Raw genomic sequence first — 25,268 nt, 5'->3', positions numbered from 1 at the left:
TAGAGACCAATCTCGCGACCTCTCTCCAAACGCCTCAGGAGGCTTGACCCCCTTGAGTCCACCCAGTGAGCTCCAAGAGATACCCGTCGCGATTCGAGAGCAGAGCGGGGTTCTTTGCTTCCACTCGAGATGAATGCCTGTCTCCCCGGGTGCGTCTGGAATGCAACCCCGAGATCCCGGTCGCCCCTGGAGAGGAACATTGGCTTCTGGACACAAGCCTAGATGAGGTCTATTGGCCCTGCAGTCACTCGAGAGCAATGCCCAGCTTTCCTTCGCAACTCGAATGGAAGATTGGACTTGCCTGGGCCAACGCAAGAGGCAGCCTGAATTCCCCGTCGTAACTCGAGAATCCCGCCGTAACTCGAGAAAAACCACGTGGCTCCCCCGTCATCGCAAGATGAAGCCCTTTCCCGCTACAGCGCCTCAGGAGAAGTCCCACGTTAGGAATTGGAGGTCGAAAGGGCACTTGGCACCCTTGATGCGACCCACAAAGTTCCCCGAAATCCCGGTCTCCCTCGAGAGGAACACTGAGGTTTTCCGGCACCCCCTCCTCTGAGCCCTTTCTCCCCTCCTGATCTGGACAGGAGGGTCGACTCCCCTGCTTTGTCTGGAAGGGGTTCCCGACCTTCCGGTCGCACCTCAGGATGAGGCCGGTCTCACGAAGACATTCCAGACGTGGCCTCGTGGGTGGTTCCACATTCCGTAGGACCCCGATTTCCCGGTCCCCTCTTGAGAAGAACCCGATGCCCGGACACCTCTCCGAACTCCACCCTGTGAATGAAGTCCACACGAAGGGGCAGTTTTTCCGTGCATCGTTCGGGAAAAACCCCAGGTTCCAAATACAGCTCGACAAGCGGCCTCTCTCCCCGGGGACATCTCGAGAGGCAAGCGGAGTTCCATGCCTCAACCCAAGACGAGGCCTGACTCTCCTGTCCCCAGTCTGCAGGGACCCTGCGATCGGAGTCTGAAATCAGAGGTACCCTGCGGTTCCTGCCTCAACTGGAGATGAGGCCCTCTTCCAATGCACCAAACCCAGTGGGGTCCCGAGAGGCCCCTCCCACCTCCAGTTTCCCTGGCTTCTCAGAGCCACCATGAGAAGCCCCCTGAGGTCACCTGCACAAGCCGAGGGAACCCAGGGTTTCCTGCCTCAACCCGAGAAAGCCCTCGAGAGACCTTCTTCAACACGTCTCGAGGCCAGATTCCCCTACCATGGCTCGGGAGCAGTGACGCGCTCCCCCTCGCCACTCGCATGGAGACCCGACTTCCCTGGCGCCCCACGAGAGGCTCACTGACCTCGCCGTCGTACCTCGTGAGAAACCGCACACTGGGGCCGCCGCTCGAGAACAACCCCGAGATTCCCCCGTCATCGAGAGATGAGGGCCTTCGTCTCCTGCATGGCCTAGAGACCAATCTCGCGACCTCTCTCCAAACGCCTCAGGAGGCTTGACTCCCTTGAGTCCACCCAGTGAGCTCCAAGAGATACCCGTCGCGATTCGAGAGCAGAGCGGGGTTCTTTGCTTCCACTCGAGATGAATGCCTGTCTCCCCGGGTGCGTCTGGAATGCAACCCCGAGATCCCGGTCGCCCCTGGAGAGGAACATTGGCTTCTGGACACAAGCCTAGATGAGGTCTATTGGCCCTGCAGTCACTCGAGAGCAATGCCCAGCTTTCCTTCGCAACTCGAATGGAAGATTGGACTTGCCTGGGCCAACGCAAGAGGCAGCCTGAATTCCCCGTCGTAACTCGAGAATCCCGCCGTAACTCGAGAAAAACCACGTGGCTCCCCCGTCATCGCAAGATGAAGCCCTTTCCCGCTACAGCGCCTCAGGAGAAGTCCCACGTTAGGAATTGGAGGTCGAAAGGGCACTTGGCACCCTTGATGCGACCCACAAAGTTCCCCGAAATCCCGGTCTCCCTCGAGAGGAACACTGAGGTTTTCCGGCACCCCCTCCTCTGAGCCCTTTCTCCCCTCCTGATCTGGACAGGAGGGTCGACTCCCCTGCTTTGTCTGGAAGGGGTTCCCGACCTTCCGGTCGCACCTCAGCATGAGGCCGGTCTCACGAAGACATTCCAGACGTGGCCTCGTGGGTGGTTCCACATTCCGTAGGACCCCGATTTCCCGGTCCCCTCTTGAGAAGAACCCGATGCCCGGACACCTCTCCGAACTCCACCCTGTGAATGAAGTCCACACGAAGGGGCAGTTTTTCCGTGCATCGTTCGGGAAAAACCCCAGGTTCCAAATACAGCTCGACAAGCGGCCTCTCTCCCCGGGGACATCTCGAGAGGCAAGCGGAGTTCCATGCCTCAACCCAAGACGAGGCCTGACTCTCCTGTCCCCAGTCTGCAGGGACCATGCGATCGGAGTCTGAAATCAGAGGTACCCTGCGGTTCCTGCCTCAACTGGAGATGAGGCCCTCTTCCAATGCACCAAACCCAGTGGGGTCCCGAGAGGCCCCTCCCACCTCCAGTTTCCCTGGCTTTTCAGAGCCACCATGAGAAGCCCCCTGAGGTCACCTGCACAAGTCGAGGGAACCCAGGGTTTCCTGCCTCAACCCGAGAAAGCCCTCGAGAGACCTTCTTCAACACGTCTCGAGGCCAGATTCCCCTACCATGGCTCGGGAGCAGTGACGCGCTCCCCCTCGCCACTCGCATGGAGACCCGACTTCCCTGGCGCCCCACGAGAGGCTCACTGACCTCGCCGTCGTACCTCGTGAGAAACCGCACACTGGGGCCGCCGCTCGAGAACAACCCCGAGATTCCCCCGTCATCGAGAGATGAGGGCCTTCGTCTCCTGCATGGCCTAGAGACCAATCTCGCGACCTCTCTCCAAACGCCTCAGGAGGCTTGACCCCCTTGAGTCCACCCAGTGAGCTCCAAGAGATACCCGTCGCGATTCGAGAGCAGAGCGGGGTTCTTTGCTTCCACTCGAGATGAATGCCTGTCTCCCCGGGTGCGTCTGGAATGCAACCCCGAGATCCCTGTCGCCCCTGGAGAGGAACATTGGCTTCTGGACACAAGCCTAGATGAGGTCTATTGGCCCTGCAGTCACTCGAGAGCAATGCCCAGCTTTCCTTCGCAACTCGAATGGAAGATTGGACTTGCCTGGGCCAACGCAAGAGGCAGCCTGAATTCCCCGTCGTAACTCGAGAATCCCGCCGTAACTCGAGAAAAACCACGTGGCTCCCCCGTCATCGCAAGATGAAGCCCTTTCCCGCTACAGCGCCTCAGGAGAAGTCCCACGTTAGGAATTGGAGGTCGAAAGGGCACTTGGCACCCTTGATGCGACCCACAAAGTTCCCCGAAATCCCGGTCTCCCTCGAGAGGAACACTGAGGTTTTCCGGCACCCCCTCCTCTGAGCCCTTTCTCCCCTCCTGATCTGGACAGGAGGGTCGACTCCCCTGCTTTGTCTGGAAGGGGTTCCCGACCTTCCGGTCGCACCTCAGGATGAGGCCGGTCTCACGAAGACATTCCAGACGTGGCCTCGTGGGTGGTTCCACATTCCGTAGGACCCCGATTTCCCGGTCCCCTCTTGAGAAGAACCCGATGCCCGGACACCTCTCCGAACTCCACCCTGTGAATGAAGTCCACACGAAGGGGCAGTTTTTCCGTGCATCGTTCGGGAAAAACCCCAGGTTCCAAATACAGCTCGACAAGCGGCCTCTCTCCCCGGGGACATCTCGAGAGGCAAGCGGAGTTCCATGCCTCAACCCAAGACGAGGCCTGACTCTCCTGTCCCCAGTCTGCAGGGACCCTGCGATCGGAGTCTGAAATCAGAGGTACCCTGCGGTTCCTGCCTCAACTGGAGATGAGGCCCTCTTCCAATGCACCAAACCCAGTGGGGTCCCGAGAGGCCCCTCCCACCTCCAGTTTCCCTGGCTTCTCAGAGCCACCATGAGAAGCCCCCTGAGGTCACCTGCACAAGTCGAGGGAACCCAGGGTTTCCTGCCTCAACCCGAGAAAGCCCTCGAGAGACCTTCTTCAACACGTCTCGAGGCCAGATTCCCCTACCATGGCTCGGGAGCAGTGACGCGCTCCCCCTCGCCACTCGCATGGAGACCCGACTTCCCTGGCGCCCCACGAGAGGCTCACTGACCTCGCCGTCGTACCTCGTGAGAAACCGCACACTGGGGCCGCCGCTCGAGAACAACCCCGAGATTCCCCCGTCATCGAGAGATGAGGGCCTTCGTCTCCTGCATGGCCTAGAGACCAATCTCGCGACCTCTCTCCAAACGCCTCAGGAGGCTTGACCCCCTTGAGTCCACCCAGTGAGCTCCAAGAGATACCCGTCGCGATTCGAGAGCAGAGCGGGGTTCTTTGCTTCCACTCGAGATGAATGCCTGTCTCCCCGGGTGCGTCTGGAATGCAACCCCGAGATCCCGGTCGCCCCTGGAGAGGAACATTGGCTTCTGGACACAAGCCTAGATGAGGTCTATTGGCCCTGCAGTCACTCGAGAGCAATGCCCAGCTTTCCTTCGCAACTCGAATGGAAGATTGGACTTGCCTGGGCCAACGCAAGAGGCAGCCTGAATTCCCCGTCGTAACTCGAGAATCCCGCCGTAACTCGAGAAAAACCACGTGGCTCCCCCGTCATCGCAAGATGAAGCCCTTTCCCGCTACAGCGCCTCAGGAGAAGTCCCACGTTAGGAATTGGAGGTCGAAAGGGCACTTGGCACCCTTGATGCGACCCACAAAGTTCCCCGAAATCCCGGTCTCCCTCGAGAGGAACACTGAGGTTTTCCGGCACCCCCTCCTCTGAGCCCTTTCTCCCCTCCTGATCTGGACAGGAGGGTCGACTCCCCTGCTTTGTCTGGAAGGGGTTCCCGACCTTCCGGTCGCACCTCAGGATGAGGCCGGTCTCACGAAGACATTCCAGACGTGGCCTCGTGGGTGGTTCCACATTCCGTAGGACCCCGATTTCCCGGTCCCCTCTTGAGAAGAACCCGATGCCCGGACACCTCTCCGAACTCCACCCTGTGAATGAAGTCCACACGAAGGGGCAGTTTTTCCGTGCATCGTTCGGGAAAAACCCCAGGTTCCAAATACAGCTCGACAAGCGGCCTCTCTCCCCGGGGACATCTCGAGAGGCAAGCGGAGTTCCATGCCTCAACCCAAGACGAGGCCTGACTCTCCTGTCCCCAGTCTGCAGGGACCCTGCGATCGGAGTCTGAAATCAGAGGTACCCTGCGGTTCCTGCCTCAACTGGAGATGAGGCCCTCTTCCAATGCACCAAACCCAGTGGGGTCCCGAGAGGCCCCTCCCACCTCCAGTTTCCCTGGCTTCTCAGAGCCACCATGAGAAGCCCCCTGAGGTCACCTGCACAAGCCGAGGGAACCCAGGGTTTCCTGCCTCAACCCGAGAAAGCCCTCGAGAGACCTTCTTCAACACGTCTCGAGGCCAGATTCCCCTACCATGGCTCGGGAGCAGTGACGCGCTCCCCCTCGCCACTCGCATGGAGACCCGACTTCCCTGGCGCCCCACGAGAGGCTCACTGACCTCGCCGTCGTACCTCGTGAGAAACCGCACACTGGGGCCGCCGCTCGAGAACAACCCCGAGATTCCCCCGTCATCGAGAGAAGAGGGCCTTCGTCTCCTGCATGGCCTAGAGACCAATCTCGCGACCTCTCTCCAAACGCCTCAGGAGGCTTGACTCCCTTGAGTCCACCCAGTGAGCTCCAAGAGATACCCGTCGCGATTCGAGAGCAGAGCGGGGTTCTTTGCTTCCACTCGAGATGAATGCCTGTCTCCCCGGGTGCGTCTGGAATGCAACCCCGAGATCCCGGTCGCCCCTGGAGAGGAACATTGGCTTCTGGACACAAGCCTAGATGAGGTCTATTGGCCCTGCAGTCACTCGAGAGCAATGCCCAGCTTTCCTTCGCAACTCGAATGGAAGATTGGACTTGCCTGGGCCAACGCAAGAGGCAGCCTGAATTCCCCGTCGTAACTCGAGAATCCCGCCGTAACTCGAGAAAAACCACGTGGCTCCCCCGTCATCGCAAGATGAAGCCCTTTCCCGCTACAGCGCCTCAGGAGAAGTCCCACGTTAGGAATTGGAGGTCGAAAGGGCACTTGGCACCCTTGATGCGACCCACAAAGTTCCCCGAAATCCCGGTCTCCCTCGAGAGGAACACTGAGGTTTTCCGGCACCCCCTCCTCTGAGCCCTTTCTCCCCTCCTGATCTGGACAGGAGGGTCGACTCCCCTGCTTTGTCTGGAAGGGGTTCCCGACCTTCCGGTCGCACCTCAGCATGAGGCCGGTCTCACGAAGACATTCCAGACGTGGCCTCGTGGGTGGTTCCACATTCCGTAGGACCCCGATTTCCCGGTCCCCTCTTGAGAAGAACCCGATGCCCGGACACCTCTCCGAACTCCACCCTGTGAATGAAGTCCACACGAAGGGGCAGTTTTTCCGTGCATCGTTCGGGAAAAACCCCAGGTTCCAAATACAGCTCGACAAGCGGCCTCTCTCCCCGGGGACATCTCGAGAGGCAAGCGGAGTTCCATGCCTCAACCCAAGACGAGGCCTGACTCTCCTGTCCCCAGTCTGCAGGGACCCTGCGATCGGAGTCTGAAATCAGAGGTACCCTGCGGTTCCTGCCTCAACTGGAGATGAGGCCCTCTTCCAATGCACCAAACCCAGTGGGGTCCCGAGAGGCCCCTCCCACCTCCAGTTTCCCTGGCTTCTCAGAGCCACCATGAGAAGCCCCCTGAGGTCACCTGCACAAGCCGAGGGAACCCAGGGTTTCCTGCCTCAACCCGAGAAAGCCCTCGAGAGACCTTCTTCAACACGTCTCGAGGCCAGATTCCCCTACCATGGCTCGGGAGCAGTGACGCGCTCCCCCTCGCCACTCGCATGGAGACCCGACTTCCCTGGCGCCCCACGAGAGGCTCACTGACCTCGCCGTCGTACCTCGTGAGAAACCGCACACTGGGGCCGCCGCTCGAGAACAACCCCGAGATTCCCCCGTCATCGAGAGATGAGGGCCTTCGTCTCCTGCATGGCCTAGAGACCAATCTCGCGACCTCTCTCCAAACGCCTCAGGAGGCTTGACCCCCTTGAGTCCACCCAGTGAGCTCCAAGAGATACCCGTCGCGATTCGAGAGCAGAGCGGGGTTCTTTGCTTCCACTCGAGATGAATGCCTGTCTCCCCGGGTGCGTCTGGAATGCAACCCCGAGATCCCGGTCGCCCCTGGAGAGGAACATTGGCTTCTGGACACAAGCCTAGATGAGGTCTATTGGCCCTGCAGTCACTCGAGAGCAATGCCCAGCTTTCCTTCGCAACTCGAATGGAAGATTGGACTTGCCTGGGCCAACGCAAGAGGCAGCCTGAATTCCCCGTCGTAACTCGAGAATCCCGCCGTAACTCGAGAAAAACCACGTGGCTCCCCCGTCATCGCAAGATGAAGCCCTTTCCCGCTACAGCGCCTCAGGAGAAGTCCCACGTTAGGAATTGGAGGTCGAAAGGGCACTTGGCACCCTTGATGCGACCCACAAAGTTCCCCGAAATCCCGGTCTCCCTCGAGAGGAACACTGAGGTTTTCCGGCACCCCCTCCTCTGAGCCCTTTCTCCCCTCCTGATCTGGACAGGAGGGTCGACTCCCCTGCTTTGTCTGGAAGGGGTTCCCGACCTTCCGGTCGCACCTCAGGATGAGGCCGGTCTCACGAAGACATTCCAGACGTGGCCTCGTGGGTGGTTCCACATTCCGTAGGACCCCGATTTCCCGGTCCCCTCTTGAGAAGAACCCGATGCCCGGACACCTCTCCGAACTCCACCCTGTGAATGAAGTCCACACGAAGGGGCAGTTTTTCCGTGCATCGTTCGGGAAAAACCCCAGGTTCCAAATACAGCTCGACAAGCGGCCTCTCTCCCCGGGGACATCTCGAGAGGCAAGCGGAGTTCCATGCCTCAACCCAAGACGAGGCCTGACTCTCCTGTCCCCAGTCTGCAGGGACCCTGCGATCGGAGTCTGAAATCAGAGGTACCCTGCGGTTCCTGCCTCAACTGGAGATGAGGCCCTCTTCCAATGCACCAAACCCAGTGGGGTCCCGAGAGGCCCCTCCCACCTCCAGTTTCCCTGGCTTCTCAGAGCCACCATGAGAAGCCCCCTGAGGTCACCTGCACAAGCCGAGGGAACCCAGGGTTTCCTGCCTCAACCCGAGAAAGCCCTCGAGAGACCTTCTTCAACACGTCTCGAGGCCAGATTCCCCTACCATGGCTCGGGAGCAGTGACGCGCTCCCCCTCGCCACTCGCATGGAGACCCGACTTCCCTGGCGCCCCACGAGAGGCTCACTGACCTCGCCGTCGTACCTCGTGAGAAACCGCACACTGGGGCCGCCGCTCGAGAACAACCCCGAGATTCCCCCGTCATCGAGAGATGAGGGCCTTCGTCTCCTGCATGGCCTAGAGACCAATCTCGCGACCTCTCTCCAAACGCCTCAGGAGGCTTGACCCCCTTGAGTCCACCCAGTGAGCTCCAAGAGATACCCGTCGCGATTCGAGAGCAGAGCGGGGTTCTTTGCTTCCACTCGAGATGAATGCCTGTCTCCCCGGGTGCGTCTGGAATGCAACCCCGAGATCCCGGTCGCCCCTGGAGAGGAACATTGGCTTCTGGACACAAGCCTAGATGAGGTCTATTGGCCCTGCAGTCACTCGAGAGCAATGCCCAGCTTTCCTTCGCAACTCGAATGGAAGATTGGACTTGCCTGGGCCAACGCAAGAGGCAGCCTGAATTCCCCGTCGTAACTCGAGAATCCCGCCGTAACTCGAGAAAAACCACGTGGCTCCCCCGTCATCGCAAGATGAAGCCCTTTCCCGCTACAGCGCCTCAGGAGAAGTCCCACGTTAGGAATTGGAGGTCGAAAGGGCACTTGGCACCCTTGATGCGACCCACAAAGTTCCCCGAAATCCCGGTCTCCCTCGAGAGGAACACTGAGGTTTTCCGGCACCCCCTCCTCTGAGCCCTTTCTCCCCTCCTGATCTGGACAGGAGGGTCGACTCCCCTGCTTTGTCTGGAAGGGGTTCCCGACCTTCCGGTCGCACCTCAGGATGAGGCCGGTCTCACGAAGACATTCCAGACGTGGCCTCGTGGGTGGTTCCACATTCCGTAGGACCCCGATTTCCCGGTCCCCTCTTGAGAAGAACCCGATGCCCGGACACCTCTCCGAACTCCACCCTGTGAATGAAGTCCACACGAAGGGGCAGTTTTTCCGTGCATCGTTCGGGAAAAACCCCAGGTTCCAAATACAGCTCGACAAGCGGCCTCTCTCCCCGGGGACATCTCGAGAGGCAAGCGGAGTTCCATGCCTCAACCCAAGACGAGGCCTGACTCTCCTGTCCCCAGTCTGCAGGGACCCTGCGATCGGAGTCTGAAATCAGAGGTACCCTGCGGTTCCTGCCTCAACTGGAGATGAGGCCCTCTTCCAATGCACCAAACCCAGTGGGGTCCCGAGAGGCCCCTCCCACCTCCAGTTTCCCTGGCTTCTCAGAGCCACCATGAGAAGCCCCCTGAGGTCACCTGCACAAGCCGAGGGAACCCAGGGTTTCCTGCCTCAACCCGAGAAAGCCCTCGAGAGACCTTCTTCAACACGTCTCGAGGCCAGATTCCCCTACCATGGCTCGGGAGCAGTGACGCGCTCCCCCTCGCCACTCGCATGGAGACCCGACTTCCCTGGCGCCCCACGAGAGGCTCACTGACCTCGCCGTCGTACCTCGTGAGAAACCGCACACTGGGGCCGCCGCTCGAGAACAACCCCGAGATTCCCCCGTCATCGAGAGATGAGGGCCTTCGTCTCCTGCATGGCCTAGAGACCAATCTCGCGACCTCTCTCCAAACGCCTCAGGAGGCTTGACTCCCTTGAGTCCACCCAGTGAGCTCCAAGAGATACCCGTCGCGATTCGAGAGCAGAGCGGGGTTCTTTGCTTCCACTCGAGATGAATGCCTGTCTCCCCGGGTGCATCTGGAATGCAACCCCGAGATCCCGGTCGCCCCTGGAGAGGAACATTGGCTTCTGGACACAAGCCTAGATGAGGTCTATTGGCCCTGCAGTCACTCGAGAGCAATGCCCAGCTTTCCTTCGCAACTCGAATGGAAGATTGGACTTGCCTGGGCCAACGCAAGAGGCAGCCTGAATTCCCCGTCGTAACTCGAGAATCCCGCCGTAACTCGAGAAAAACCACGTGGCTCCCCCGTCATCGCAAGATGAAGCCCTTTCCCGCTCCAGCGCCTCAGGAGAAGTCCCACGTTAGGAATTGGAGGTCGAAAGGGCACTTGGCACCCTTGATGCGACCCACAAAGTTCCCCGAAATCCCGGTCTCCCTCGAGAGGAACACTGAGGTTTTCCGGCACCCCCTCCTCTGAGCCCTTTCTCCCCTCCTGATCTGGACAGGAGGGTCGACTCCCCTGCTTTGTCTGGAAGGGGTTCCCGACCTTCCGGTCGCACCTCAGGATGAGGCCGGTCTCACGAAGACATTCCAGACGTGGCCTCGTGGGTGGTTCCACATTCCGTAGGACCCCGATTTCCCGGTCCCCTCTTGAGAAGAACCCGATGCCCGGACACCTCTCCGAACTCCACCCTGTGAATGAAGTCCACACGAAGGGGCAGTTTTTCCGTGCATCGTTCGGGAAAAACCCCAGGTTCCAAATACAGCTCGACAAGCGGCCTCTCTCCCCGGGGACATCTCGAGAGGCAAGCGGAGTTCCATGCCTCAACCCAAGACGAGGCCTGACTCTCCTGTCCCCAGTCTGCAGGGACCCTGCGATCGGAGTCTGAAATCAGAGGTGCCCTGCGGTTCCTGCCTCAACTGGAGATGAGGCCCTCTTCCAATGCACCAAACCCAGTGGGGTCCCGAGAGGCCCCTCCCACCTCCAGTTTCCCTGGCTTCTCAGAGCCACCATGAGAAGCCCCCTGAGGTCACCTGCACAAGTCGAGGGAACCCAGGGTTTCCTGCCTCAACCCGAGAAAGCCCTCGAGAGACCTTCTTCAACACGTCTCGAGGCCAGATTCCCCTACCATGGCTCGGGAGCAGTGACGCGCTCCCCCTCGCCACTCGCATGGAGACCCGACTTCCCTGGCGCCCCACGAGAGGCTCACTGACCTCGCCGTCGTACCTCGTGAGAAACCGCACACTGGGGCCGCCGCTCGAGAACAACCCCGAGATTCCCCCGTCATCGAGAGATGAGGGCCTTCGTCTCCTGCATGGCCTAGAGACCAATCTCGCGACCTCTCTCCAAACGCCTCAGGAGGCTTGACCCCCTTGAGTCCACCCAGTGAGCTCCAAGAGATACCCGTCGCGATTCGAGAGCAGAGCGGGGTTCTTTGCTTCCACTCGAGATGAATGCCTGTCTCCCCGGGTGCGTCTGGAATGCAACCCCGAGATCCCGGTCGCCCCTGGAGAGGAACATTGGCTTCTGGACACAAGCCTAGATGAGGTCTATTGGCCCTGCAGTCACTCGAGAGCAATGCCCAGCTTTCCTTCGCAACTCGAATGGAAGATTGGACTTGCCTGGGCCAACGCAAGAGGCAGCCTGAATTCCCCGTCGTAACTCGAGAATCCCGCCGTAACTCGAGAAAAACCACGTGGCTCCCCCGTCATCGCAAGATGAAGCCCTTTCCCGCTACAGCGCCTCAGGAGAAGTCCCACGTTAGGAATTGGAGGTCGAAAGGGCACTTGGCACCCTTGATGCGACCCACAAAGTTCCCCGAAATCCCGGTCTCCCTCGAGAGGAACACTGAGGTTTTCCGGCACCCCCTCCTCTGAGCCCTTTCTCCCCTCCTGATCTGGACAGGAGGGTCGACTCCCCTGCTTTGTCTGGAAGGGGTTCCCGACCTTCCGGTCGCACCTCAGGATGAGGCCGGTCTCACGAAGACATTCCAGACGTGGCCTCGTGGGTGGTTCCACATTCCGTAGGACCCCGATTTCCCGGTCCCCTCTTGAGAAGAACCCGATGCCCGGACACCTCTCCGAACTCCACCCTGTGAATGAAGTCCACACGAAGGGGCAGTTTTTCCGTGCATCGTTCGGGAAAAACCCCAGGTTCCAAATACAGCTCGACAAGCGGCCTCTCTCCCCGGGGACATCTCGAGAGGCAAGCGGAGTTCCATGCCTCAACCCAAGACGAGGCCTGACTCTCCTGTCCCCAGTCTGCAGGGACCCTGCGATCGGAGTCTGAAATCAGAGGTACCCTGCGGTTCCTGCCTCAACTGGAGATGAGGCCCTCTTCCAATGCACCAAACCCAGTGGGGTCCCGAGAGGCCCCTCCCACCTCCAGTTTCCCTGGCTTCTCAGAGCCACCATGAGAAGCCCCCTGAGGTCACCTGCACAAGCCGAGGGAACCCAGGGTTTCCTGCCTCAACCCGAGAAAGCCCTCGAGAGACCTTCTTCAACACGTCTCGAGGCCAGATTCCCCTACCATGGCTCGGGAGCAGTGACGCGCTCCCCCTCGCCACTCGCATGGAGACCCGACTTCCCTGGCGCCCCACGAGAGGCTCACTGACCTCGCCGTCGTACCTCGTGAGAAACCGCACACTGGGGCCGCCGCTCGAGAACAACCCCGAGATTCCCCCGTCATCGAGAGATGAGGGCCTTCGTCTCCTGCATGGCCTAGAGACCAATCTCGCGACCTCTCTCCAAACGCCTCAGGAGGCTTGACCCCCTTGAGTCCACCCAGTGAGCTCCAAGAGATACCCGTCGCGATTCGAGAGCAGAGCGGGGTTCTTTGCTTCCACTCGAGATGAATGCCTGTCTCCCCGGGTGCGTCTGGAATGCAACCCCGAGATCCCGGTCGCCCCTGGAGAGGAACATTGGCTTCTGGACACAAGCCTAGATGAGGTCTATTGGCCCTGCAGTCACTCGAGAGCAATGCCCAGCTTTCCTTCGCAACTCGAATGGAAGATTGGACTTGCCTGGGCCAACGCAAGAGGCAGCCTGAATTCCCCGTCGTAACTCGAGAATCCCGCCGTAACTCGAGAAAAACCACGTGGCTCCCCCGTCATCGCAAGATGAAGCCCTTTCCCGCTACAGCGCCTCAGGAGAAGTCCCACGTTAGGAATTGGAGGTCGAAAGGGCACTTGGCACCCTTGATGCGACCCACAAAGTTCCCCGAAATCCCGGTCTCCCTCGAGAGGAACACTGAGGTTTTCCGGCACCCCCTCCTCTGAGCCCTTTCTCCCCTCCTGATCTGGACAGGAGGGTCGACTCCCCTGCTTTGTCTGGAAGGGGTTCCCGACCTTCCGGTCGCACCTCAGGATGAGGCCGGTCTCACGAAGACATTCCAGACGTGGCCTCGTGGGTGGTTCCACATTCCGTAGGACCCCGATTTCCCGGTCCCCTCTTGAGAAGAACCCGATGCCCGGACACCTCTCCGAACTCCACCCTGTGAATGAAGTCCACACGAAGGGGCAGTTTTTCCGTGCATCGTTCGGGAAAAACCCCAGGTTCCAAATACAGCTCGACAAGCGGCCTCTCTCCCCGGGGACATCTCGAGAGGCAAGCGGAGTTCCATGCCTCAACCCAAGACGAGGCCTGACTCTCCTGTCCCCAGTCTGCAGGGACCCTGCGATCGGAGTCTGAAATCAGAGGTACCCTGCGGTTCCTGCCTCAACTGGAGATGAGGCCCTCTTCCAATGCACCAAACCCAGTGGGGTCCCGAGAGGCCCCTCCCACCTCCAGTTTCCCTGGCTTCTCAGAGCCACCATGAGAAGCCCCCTGAGGTCACCTGCACAAGCCGAGGGAACCCAGGGTTTCCTGCCTCAACCCGAGAAAGCCCTCGAGAGACCTTCTTCAACACGTCTCGAGGCCAGATTCCCCTACCATGGCTCGGGAGCAGTGACGCGCTCCCCCTCGCCACTCGCATGGAGACCCGACTTCCCTGGCGCCCCACGAGAGGCTCACTGACCTCGCCGTCGTACCTCGTGAGAAACCGCACACTGGGGCCGCCGCTCGAGAACAACCCCGAGATTCCCCCGTCATCGAGAGATGAGGGCCTTCGTCTCCTGCATGGCCTAGAGACCAATCTCGCGACCTCTCTCCAAACGCCTCAGGAGGCTTGACTCCCTTGAGTCCACCCAGTGAGCTCCAAGAGATACCCGTCGCGATTCGAGAGCAGAGCGGGGTTCTTTGCTTCCACTCGAGATGAATGCCTGTCTCCCCGGGTGCGTCTGGAATGCAACCCCGAGATCCCGGTCGCCCCTGGAGAGGAACATTGGCTTCTGGACACAAGCCTAGATGAGGTCTATTGGCCCTGCAGTCACTCGAGAGCAATGCCCAGCTTTCCTTCGCAACTCGAATGGAAGATTGGACTTGCCTGGGCCAACGCAAGAGGCAGCCTGAATTCCCCGTCGTAACTCGAGAATCCCGCCGTAACTCGAGAAAAACCACGTGGCTCCCCCGTCATCGCAAGATGAAGCCCTTTCCCGCTCCAGCGCCTCAGGAGAAGTCCCACGTTAGGAATTGGAGGTCGAAAGGGCACTTGGCACCCTTGATGCGACCCACAAAGTTCCCCGAAATCCCGGTCTCCCTCGAGAGGAACACTGAGGTTTTCCGGCACCCCCTCCTCTGAGCCCTTTCTCCCCTCCTGATCTGGACAGGAGGGTCGACTCCCCTGCTTTGTCTGGAAGGGGTTCCCGACCTTCCGGTCGCACCTCAGGATGAGGCCGGTCTCACGAAGACATTCCAGACGTGGCCTCGTGGGTGGTTCCACATTCCGTAGGACCCCGATTTCCCGGTCCCCTCTTGAGAAGAACCCGATGCCCGGACACCTCTCCGAACTCCACCCTGTGAATGAAGTCCACACGAAGGGGCAGTTTTTCCGTGCATCGTTCGGGAAAAACCCCAGGTTCCAAATACAGCTCGACAAGCGGCCTCTCTCCCCGGGGACATCTCGAGAGGCAAGCGGAGTTCCATGCCTCAACCCAAGACGAGGCCTGACTCTCCTGTCCCCAGTCTGCAGGGACCCTGCGATCGGAGTCTGAAATCAGAGGTGCCCTGCGGTTCCTGCCTCAACTGGAGATGAGGCCCTCTTCCAATGCACCAAACCCAGTGGGGTCCCGAGAGGCCCCTCCCACCTCCAGTTTCCCTGGCTTCTCAGAGCCACCATGAGAAGCCCCCTGAGGTCACCTGCACAAGTCGAGGGAACCCAGGGTTTCCTGCCTCAACCCGAGAAAGCCCTCGAGAGACCTTCTTCAACACGTCTCGAGGCCAGATTCCCCTACCATGGCTCGGGAGCAGTGACGCGCTCCCCCTCGCCACTCGCATGGAGACCCGACTTCCCTGGCGCCCCACGAGAGGCTCACTGACCTCGCCGTCGTACCTCGTGAGAAACCGCACACTGGGGCCGCCGCTCGAGAACAACCCCGAGATTCCCCCGTCATCGAGAGATGAGGGCCTTCGTCTCCTGCATGGCCTAGAGACCAATCTCGCGACCTCTCTCCAAACGCCTCAGGAGGCTTGACCCCCTTGAGTCCACCCAGTGAGCTCCAAGAGATACCCGTCGCGATTCGAGAGCAGAGCGGGGTTCTTTGCTTCCACTCGAGATGAATGCCTGTCTCCCCGGGTGCGTCTGGAATGCAACCCCGAGATCCCGGTCGCCCCTGGAGAGGAACATTGGCTTCTGGACACAAGCCTAGATGAGGTCTATTGGCCCTGCAGTCACTCGAGAGCAATGCCCAGCTTTCCTTCGCAACTCGAATGGAAGATTGGACTTGCCTGGGCCAACGCAAGAGGCAGCCTGAATTCCCCGTCGTAACTCGAGAATCCCGCCGTAACTCGAGAAAAACCACGTGGCTCCCCCGTCATCGCAAGATGAAGCCCTTTCCCGCTACAGCGCCTCAGGAGAAGTCCCACGTTAGGAATTGGAGGTCGAAAGGGCACTTGGCACCCTTGATGCGACCCACAAAGTTCCCCGAAATCCCGGTCTCCCTCGAGAGGAACACTGAGGTTTTCCGGCACCCCCTCCTCTGAGCCCTTTCTCCCCTCCTGATCTGGACAGGAGGGTCGACTCCCCTGCTTTGTCTGGAAGGGGTTCCCGACCTTCCGGTCGCACCTCAGGATGAGGCCGGTCTCACGAAGACATTCCAGACGTGGCCTCGTGGGTGGTTCCACATTCCGTAGGACCCCGATTTCCCGGTCCCCTCTTGAGAAGAACCCGATGCCCGGACACCTCTCCGAACTCCACCCTGTGAATGAAGTCCACACGAAGGGGCAGTTTTTCCGTGCATCGTTCGGGAAAAACCCCAGGTTCCAAATACAGCTCGACAAGCGGCCTCTCTCCCCGGGGACATCTCGAGAGGCAAGCGGAGTTCCATGCCTCAACCCAAGACGAGGCCTGACTCTCCTGTCCCCAGTCTGCAGGGACCCTGCGATCGGAGTCTGAAATCAGAGGTACCCTGCGGTTCCTGCCTCAACTGGAGATGAGGCCCTCTTCCAATGCACCAAACCCAGTGGGGTCCCGAGAGGCCCCTCCCACCTCCAGTTTCCCTGGCTTCTCAGAGCCACCATGAGAAGCCCCCTGAGGTCACCTGCACAAGCCGAGGGAACCCAGGGTTTCCTGCCTCAACCCGAGAAAGACCTCGAGAGACCTTCTTCAACACGTCTCGAGGCCAGATTCCCCTACCATGGCTCGGGAGCAGTGACGCGCTCCCCCTCGCCACTCGCATGGAGACCCGACTTCCCTGGCGCCCCACGAGAGGCTCACTGACCTCGCCGTCGTACCTCGTGAGAAACCGCACACTGGGGCCGCCGCTCGAGAACAACCCCGAGATTCCCCCGTCATCGAGAGATGAGGGCCTTCGTCTCCTGCATGGCCTAGAGACCAATCTCGCGACCTCTCTCCAAACGCCTCAGGAGGCTTGACTCCCTTGAGTCCACCCAGTGAGCTCCAAGAGATACCCGTCGCGATTCGAGAGCAGAGCGGGGTTCTTTGCTTCCACTCGAGATGAATGCCTGTCTCCCCGGGTGCGTCTGGAATGCAACCCCGAGATCCCGGTCGCCCCTGGAGAGGAACATTGGCTTCTGGACACAAGCCTAGATGAGGTCTATTGGCCCTGCAGTCACTCGAGAGCAATGCCCAGCTTTCCTTCGCAACTCGAATGGAAGATTGGACTTGCCTGGGCCAACGCAAGAGGCAGCCTGAATTCCCCGTCGTAACTCGAGAATCCCGCCGTAACTCGAGAAAAACCACGTGGCTCCCCCGTCATCGCAAGATGAAGCCCTTTCCCGCTACAGCGCCTCAGGAGAAGTCCCACGTTAGGAATTGGAGGTCGAAAGGGCACTTGGCACCCTTGATGCGACCCACAAAGTTCCCCGAAATCCCGGTCTCCCTCGAGAGGAACACTGAGGTTTTCCGGCACCCCCTCCTCTGAGCCCTTTCTCCCCTCCTGATCTGGACAGGAGGGTCGACTCCCCTGCTTTGTCTGGAAGGGGTTCCCGACCTTCCGGTCGCACCTCAGGATGAGGCCGGTCTCACGAAGACATTCCAGACGTGGCCTCGTGGGTGGTTCCACATTCCGTAGGACCCCGATTTCCCGGTCCCCTCTTGAGAAGAACCCGATGCCCGGACACCTCTCCGAACTCCACCCTGTGAATGAAGTCCACACGAAGGGGCAGTTTTTCCGTGCATCGTTCGGGAAAAACCCCAGGTTCCAAATACAGCTCGACAAGCGGCCTCTCTCCCCGGGGACATCTCGAGAGGCAAGCGGAGTTCCATGCCTCAACCCAAGACGAGGCCTGACTCTCCTGTCCCCAGTCTGCAGGGACCCTGCGATCGGAGTCTGAAATCAGAGGTGCCCTGCGGTTCCTGCCTCAACTGGAGATGAGGCCCTCTTCCAATGCACCAAACCCAGTGGGGTCCCGAGAGGCCCCTCCCACCTCCAGTTTCCCTGGCTTCTCAGAGCCACCATGAGAAGCCCCCTGAGGTCACCTGCACAAGTCGAGGGAACCCAGGGTTTCCTGCCTCAACCCGAGAAAGCCCTCGAGAGACCTTCTTCAACACGTCTCGAGGCCAGATTCCCCTACCATGGCTCGGGAGCAGTGACGCGCTCCCCCTCGCCACTCGCATGGAGACCCGACTTCCCTGGCGCCCCACGAGAGGCTCACTGACCTCGCCGTCGTACCTCGTGAGAAACCGCACACTGGGGCCGCCGCTCGAGAACAACCCCGAGATTCCCCCGTCATCGAGAGATGAGGGCCTTCGTCTCCTGCATGGCCTAGAGACCAATCTCGCGACCTCTCTCCAAACGCCTCAGGAGGCTTGACCCCCTTGAGTCCACCCAGTGAGCTCCAAGAGATACCCGTCGCGATTCGAGAGCAGAGCGGGGTTCTTTGCTTCCACTCGAGATGAATGCCTGTCTCCCCGGGTGCGTCTGGAATGCAACCCCGAGATCCCGGTCGCCCCTGGAGAGGAACATTGGCTTCTGGACACAAGCCTAGATGAGGTCTATTGGCCCTGCAGTCACTCGAGAGCAATGCCCAGCTTTCCTTCGCAACTCGAATGGAAGATTGGACTTGCCTGGGCCAACGCAAGAGGCAGCCTGAATTCCCCGTCGTAACTCGAGAATCCCGCCGTAACTCGAGAAAAACCACGTGGCTCCCCCGTCATCGCAAGATGAAGCCCTTTCCCGCTACAGCGCCTCAGGAGAAGTCCCACGTTAGGAATTGGAGGTCGAAAGGGCACTTGGCACCCTTGATGCGACCCACAAAGTTCCCCGAAATCCCGGTCTCCCTCGAGAGGAACACTGAGGTTTTCCGGCACCCCCTCCTCTGAGCCCTTTCTCCCCTCCTGATCTGGACAGGAGGGTCGACTCCCCTGCTTTGTCTGGAAGGGGTTCCCGACCTTCCGGTCGCACCTCAGGATGAGGCCGGTCTCACGAAGACATTCCAGACGTGGCCTCGTGGGTGGTTCCACATTCCGTAGGACCCCGATTTCCCGGTCCCCTCTTGAGAAGAACCCGATGCCCGGACACCTCTCCGAACTCCACCCTGTGAATGAAGTCCACACGAAGGGGCAGTTTTTCCGTGCATCGTTCGGGAAAAACCCCAGGTTCCAAATACAGCTCGACAAGCGGCCTCTCTCCCCGGGGACATCTCGAGAGGCAAGCGGAGTTCCATGCCTCAACCCAAGACGAGGCCTGACTCTCCTGTCCCCAGTCTGCAGGGACCCTGCGATCGGAGTCTGAAATCAGAGGTGCCCTGCGGTTCCTGCCTCAACTGGAGATGAGGCCCTCTTCCAATGCACCAAACCCAGTGGGGTCCCGAGAGGCCCCTCCCACCTCCAGTTTCCCTGGCTTCTCAGAGCCACCATGAGAAGCCCCCTGAGGTCACCTGCACAAGCCGAGGGAACCCAGGGTTTCCTGCCTCAACCCGAGAAAGACCTCGAGAGACCTTCTTCAACACGTCTCGAGGCCAGATTCCCCTACCATGGCTCGGGAGCAGTGACGCGCTCCCCCTCGCCACTCGCATGGAGACCCGACTTCCCTGGCGCCCCACGAGAGGCTCACTGACCTCGCCGTCGTACCTCGTGAGAAACCGCACACTGGGGCCGCCGCTCGAGAACAACCCCGAGATTCCCCCGTCATCGAGAGATGAGGGCCTTCGTCTCCTGCATGGCCTAGAGACCAATCTCGCGACCTCTCTCCAAACGCCTCAGGAGGCTTGACCCCCTTGAGTCCACCCAGTGAGCTCCAAGAGATACCCGTCGCGATTCGAGAGCAGAGCGGGGTTCTTTGCTTCCACTCGAGATGAATGCCTGTCTCCCCGGGTGCGTCTGGAATGCAACCCCGAGATCCCTGTCGCCCCTGGAGAGGAACATTGGCTTCTGGACACAAGCATAGATGAGGTCTATTGGCCCTGCAGTCACTCGAGAGCAATGCCCAGCTTTCCTTCGCAACTCGAATGGAAGATTGGACTTGCCTGCGCCAACGCAAGAGGCAGCCTGAATTCCCCGTCGTAACTCGAGAATCCCGCCGTAACTCGAGAAAAACCACGTGGCTCCCCCGTCATCGCAAGATGAAGCCCTTTCCCGCTACAGCGCCTCAGGAGAAGTCCCACGTTAGGAATTGGAGGTCGAAAGGGCACTTGGCACCCTTGATGTGACCCACAAAGTTCCCCGAAATCCCGGTCTCCCTCGAGAGGAACACTGAGGTTTTCCGGCACCCCCTCCTCTGAGCCCTTTCTCCCCTCCTGATCTGGACAGGAGGGTCGACTCCCCTGCTTTGTCTGGAAGGGGTTCCCGACCTTCCGGTCGCACCTCAGCATGAGGTCGGTCTCACGAAGACATTCCAGACGTGGCCTCGTGGGTGGTTCCACATTCCGTAGGACCCCGATTTCCCGGTCCCCTCTTGAGAAGAACCCGATGCCCGGACACCTCTCCGAACTCCACCCTGTGAATGAAGTCCACACGAAGGGGCAGTTTTTCCGTGCATCGTTCGGGAAAAACCCCAGGTTCCAAATACAGCTCGACAAGCGGCCTCTCTCCCCGGGGACATCTCGAGAGGCAAGCGGAGTTCCATGCCTCAACCCAAGACGAGGCCTGACTCTCCTGTCCCCAGTCTGCAGGGACCCTGCGATCGGAGTCTGAAATCAGAGGTACCCTGCGGTTCCTGCCTCAACTGGAGATGAGGCCCTCTTCCAATGCACCAAACCCAGTGGCGTCCCGAGAGGCCCCTCCCACCTCCAGTTTCCCTGGCTTCTCAGAGCCACCATGAGAAGCCCCCTGAGGTCACCTGCACAAGCCGAGGGAACCCAGGGTTTCCTGCCTCAACCCGAGAAAGACCTCGAGAGACCTTCTTCAACACGTCTCGAGGCCAGATTCCCCTACCATGGCTCGGGAGCAGTGACGCGCTCCCCCTCGCCACTCGCATGGAGACCCGACTTCCCTGGCGCCCCACGAGAGGCTCACTGACCTCGCCGTCGTACCTCGTGAGAAACCGCACACTGGGGCCGCCGCTCGAGAACAACCCCGAGATTCCCCCGTCATCGAGAGATGAGGGCCTTCGTCTCCTGCATGGCCTAGAGACCAATCTCGCGACCTCTCTCCAAACGCCTCAGGAGGCTTGACTCCCTTGAGTCCACCCAGTGAGCTCCAAGAGATACCCGTCGCGATTCGAGAGCAGAGCGGGGTTCTTTGCTTCCACTCGAGATGAATGCCTGTCTCCCCGGGTGCGTCTGCAATGCAACCCCGAGATCCCTGTCGCCCCTGGAGAGGAACATTGGCTTCTGGACACAAGCCTAGATGAGGTCTATTGGCCCTGCAGTCACTCGAGAGCAATGCCCAGCTTTCCTTCGCAACTCGAATGGAAGATTGGACTTGCCTGGGCCAACGCAAGAGGCAGCCTGAATTCCCCGTCGTAACTCGAGAATCCCGCCGTAACTCGAGAAAAACCACGTGGCTCCCCCGTCATCGCAAGATGAAGCCCTTTCCCGCTACAGCGCCTCAGGAGAAGTCCCACGTTAGGAATTGGAGGTCGAAAGGGCACTTGGCACCCTTGATGCGACCCACAAAGTTCCCCGAAATCCCGGTCTCCCTCGAGAGGAACACTGAGGTTTTCCGGCACCCCCTCCTCTGAGCCCTTTCTCCCCTCCTGATCTGGACAGGAGGGTCGACTCCCCTGCTTTGTCTGGAAGGGGTTCCCGACCTTCCGGTCGCACCTCAGGATGAGGCCGGTCTCACGAAGACATTCCAGACGTGGCCTCGTGGATGGTTCCACATTCCGTAGGACCCCGATTTCCCGGTCCCCTCTTGAGAAGAACCCGATGCCCGGACACCTCTCCGAACTCCACCCTGTGAATGAAGTCCACACGAAGGGGCAGTTTTTCCGTGCATCGTTCGGGAAAAACCCCAGGTTCCAAATACAGCTCGACAAGCGGCCTCTCTCCCCGGGGACATCTCGAGAGGCAAGCGGAGTTCCATGCCTCAACCCAAGACGAGGCCTGACTCTCCTGTCCCAAGTCTGCAGGGACCCTGCGATCGGAGTCTGAAATCAGAGGTACCCTGCGGTTTCTGCCTCAACTGGAGATGAGGCCCTCTTCCAATGCACCAAACCCAGTGTGGTCCCGAGAGGCCCCTCCCACCTCCAGTTTCCCTGGCTTCTCAGAGCCACCATGAGAAGCCCCCTGAGGTCACCTGCACAAGCCGAGGGAACCCAGGGTTTCCTGCCTCAACCCGAGAAAGCCCTCGAGAGACCTTCTTCAACACGTCTCGAGGCCAGATTCCCCTACCATGGCTCGGGAGCAGTGACGCGCTCCCCCTCGCCACTCGCATGGAGACCCGACTTCCCTGGCGCCCCACGAGAGGCTCACTGACCTCGCCGTCGTACCTCGTGAGAAACCGCACACTGGGGCCGCCGCTCGAGAACAACCCCGAGATTCCCCCGTCATCGAGAGATGAGGGCCTTCGTCTCCTGCATGGCCTAGAGACCAATCTCGCGACCTCTCTCCAAACGCCTCAGGAGGCTTGACTCCCTTGAGTCCACCCAGTGAGCTCCAAGAGATACCCGTCGCGATTCGAGAGCAGAGCGGGGTTCTTTGCTTCCACTCGAGATGAATGCCTGTCTCCCCGGGTGCGTCTGGAATGCAACCCCGAGATCCCGGTCGCCCCTGGAGAGGAACATTGGCTTCTGGACACAAGCCTAGATGAGGTCTATTGGCCCTGCAGTCACTCGAGAGCAATGCCCAGCTTTCCTTCGCAACTCGAATGGAAGATTGGACTTGCCTGGGCCAACGCAAGAGGCAGCCTGAATTCCCCGTCGTAACTCGAGAATCCCGCCGTAACTCGAGAAAAACCACGTGGCTCCCCCGTCATCGCAAGATGAAGCCCTTTCCCGCTCCAGCGCCTCAGGAGAAGTCCCACGTTAGGAATTGGAGGTCGAAAGGGCACTTGGCACCCTTGATGCGACCCACAAAGTTCCCCGAAATCCCGGTCTCCCTCGAGAGGAACACTGAGGTTTTCCGGCACCCCCTCCTCTGAGCCCTTTCTCCCCTCCTGATCTGGACAGGAGGGTCGACTCCCCTGCTTTGTCTGGAAGGGGTTCCCGACCTTCCGGTCGCACCTCAGCATGAGGCCGGTCTCACGAAGACATTCCAGACGTGGCCTCGTGGGTGGTTCCACATTCCGTAGGACCCCGATTTCCCGGTCCCCTCTTGAGAAGAACCCGATGCCCGGACACCTCTCCGAACTCCACCCTGTGAATGAAGTCCACACGAAGGGGCAGTTTTTCCGTGCATCGTTCGGGAAAAACCCCAGGTTCCAAATACAGCTCGACAAGCGGCCTCTCTCCCCGGGGACATCTCGAGAGGCAAGCGGAGTTCCATGCCTCAACCCAAGACGAGGCCTGACTCTCCTGTCCCCAGTCTGCAGGGACCCTGCGATCGGAGTCTGAAATCAGAGGTACCCTGCGGTTCCTGCCTCAACTGGAGATGAGGCCCTCTTCCAATGCACCAAACCCAGTGGGGTCCCGAGAGGCCCCTCCCACCTCCAGTTTCCCTGGCTTCTCAGAGCCACCATGAGAAGCCCCCTGAGGTCACCTGCACAAGCCGAGGGAACCCAGGGTTTCCTGCCTCAACCCGAGAAAGACCTCGAGAGACCTTCTTCAACACGTCTCGAGGCCAGATTCCCCTACCATGGCTCGGGAGCAGTGACGCGCTCCCCCTCGCCACTCGCATGGAGACCCGACTTCCCTGGCGCCCCACGAGAGGCTCACTGACCTCGCCGTCGTACCTCGTGAGAAACCGCACACTGGGGCCGCCGCTCGAGAACAACCCCGAGATTCCCCCGTCATCGAGAGATGAGGGCCTTCGTCTCCTGCATGGCCTAGAGACCAATCTCGCGACCTCTCTCCAAACGCCTCAGGAGGCTTGACTCCCTTGAGTCCACCCAGTGAGCTCCAAGAGATACCCGTCGCGATTCGAGAGCAGAGCGGGGTTCTTTGCTTCCACTCGAGATGAATGCCTGTCTCCCCGGGTGCGTCTGGAATGCAACCCCGAGATCCCGGTCGCCCCTGGAGAGGAACATTGGCTTCTGGACACAAGCCTAGATGAGGTCTATTGGCCCTGCAGTCACTCGAGAGCAATGCCCAGCTTTCCTTCGCAACTCGAATGGAAGATTGGACTTGCCTGGGCCAACGCAAGAGGCAGCCTGAATTCCCCGTCGTAACTCGAGAATCCCGCCGTAACTCGAGAAAAACCACGTGGCTCCCCCGTCATCGCAAGATGAAGCCCTTTCCCGCTACAGCGCCTCAGGAGAAGTCCCACGTTAGGAATTGGAGGTCGAAAGGGCACTTGGCACCCTTGATGCGACCCACAAAGTTCCCCGAAATCCCGGTCTCCCTCGAGAGGAACACTGAGGTTTTCCGGCACCCCCTCCTCTGAGCCCTTTCTCCCCTCCTGATCTGGACAGGAGGGTCGACTCCCCTGCTTTGTCTGGAAGGGGTTCCCGACCTTCCGGTCGCACCTCAGGATGAGGCCGGTCTCACGAAGACATTCCAGACGTGGCCTCGTGGGTGGTTCCACATTCCGTAGGACCCCGATTTCCCGGTCCCCTCTTGAGAAGAACCCGATGCCCGGACACCTCTCCGAACTCCACCCTGTGAATGAAGTCCACACGAAGGGGCAGTTTTTCCGTGCATCGTTCGGGAAAAACCCCAGGTTCCAAATACAGCTCGACAAGCGGCCTCTCTCCCCGGGGACATCTCGAGAGGCAAGCGGAGTTCCATGCCTCAACCCAAGACGAGGCCTGACTCTCCTGTCCCCAGTCTGCAGGGACCCTGCGATCGGAGTCTGAAATCAGAGGTACCCTGCGGTTCCTGCCTCAACTGGAGATGAGGCCCTCTTCCAATGCACCAAACCCAGTGGGGTCCCGAGAGGCCCCTCCCACCTCCAGTTTCCCTGGCTTCTCAGAGCCACCATGAGAAGCCCCCTGAGGTCACCTGCACAAGCCGAGGGAACCCAGGGTTTCCTGCCTCAACCCGAGAAAGCCCTCGAGAGACCTTCTTCAACACGTCTCGAGGCCAGATTCCCCTACCATGGCTCGGGAGCAGTGACGCGCTCCCCCTCGCCACTCGCATGGAGACCCGACTTCCCTGGCGCCCCACGAGAGGCTCACTGACCTCGCCGTCGTACCTCGTGAGAAACCGCACACTGGGGCCGCCGCTCGAGAACAACCCCGAGATTCCCCCGTCATCGAGAGAAGAGGGCCTTCGTCTCCTGCATGGCCTAGAGACCAATCTCGCGACCTCTCTCCAAACGCCTCAGGAGGCTTGACTCCCTTGAGTCCACCCAGTG

Source organism: Bos grunniens, chromosome 21 (assembly GCF_055505025.1).
Source record: "Bos grunniens cultivar Pamir isolate PY7600 chromosome 21, Bosgru_T2T1.0, whole genome shotgun sequence".
In the NCBI taxonomy this organism is placed as follows: Eukaryota; Metazoa; Chordata; class Mammalia; order Artiodactyla; family Bovidae; genus Bos; species Bos grunniens.
Note: the sequence above shows the minus strand (reverse complement) of the source record.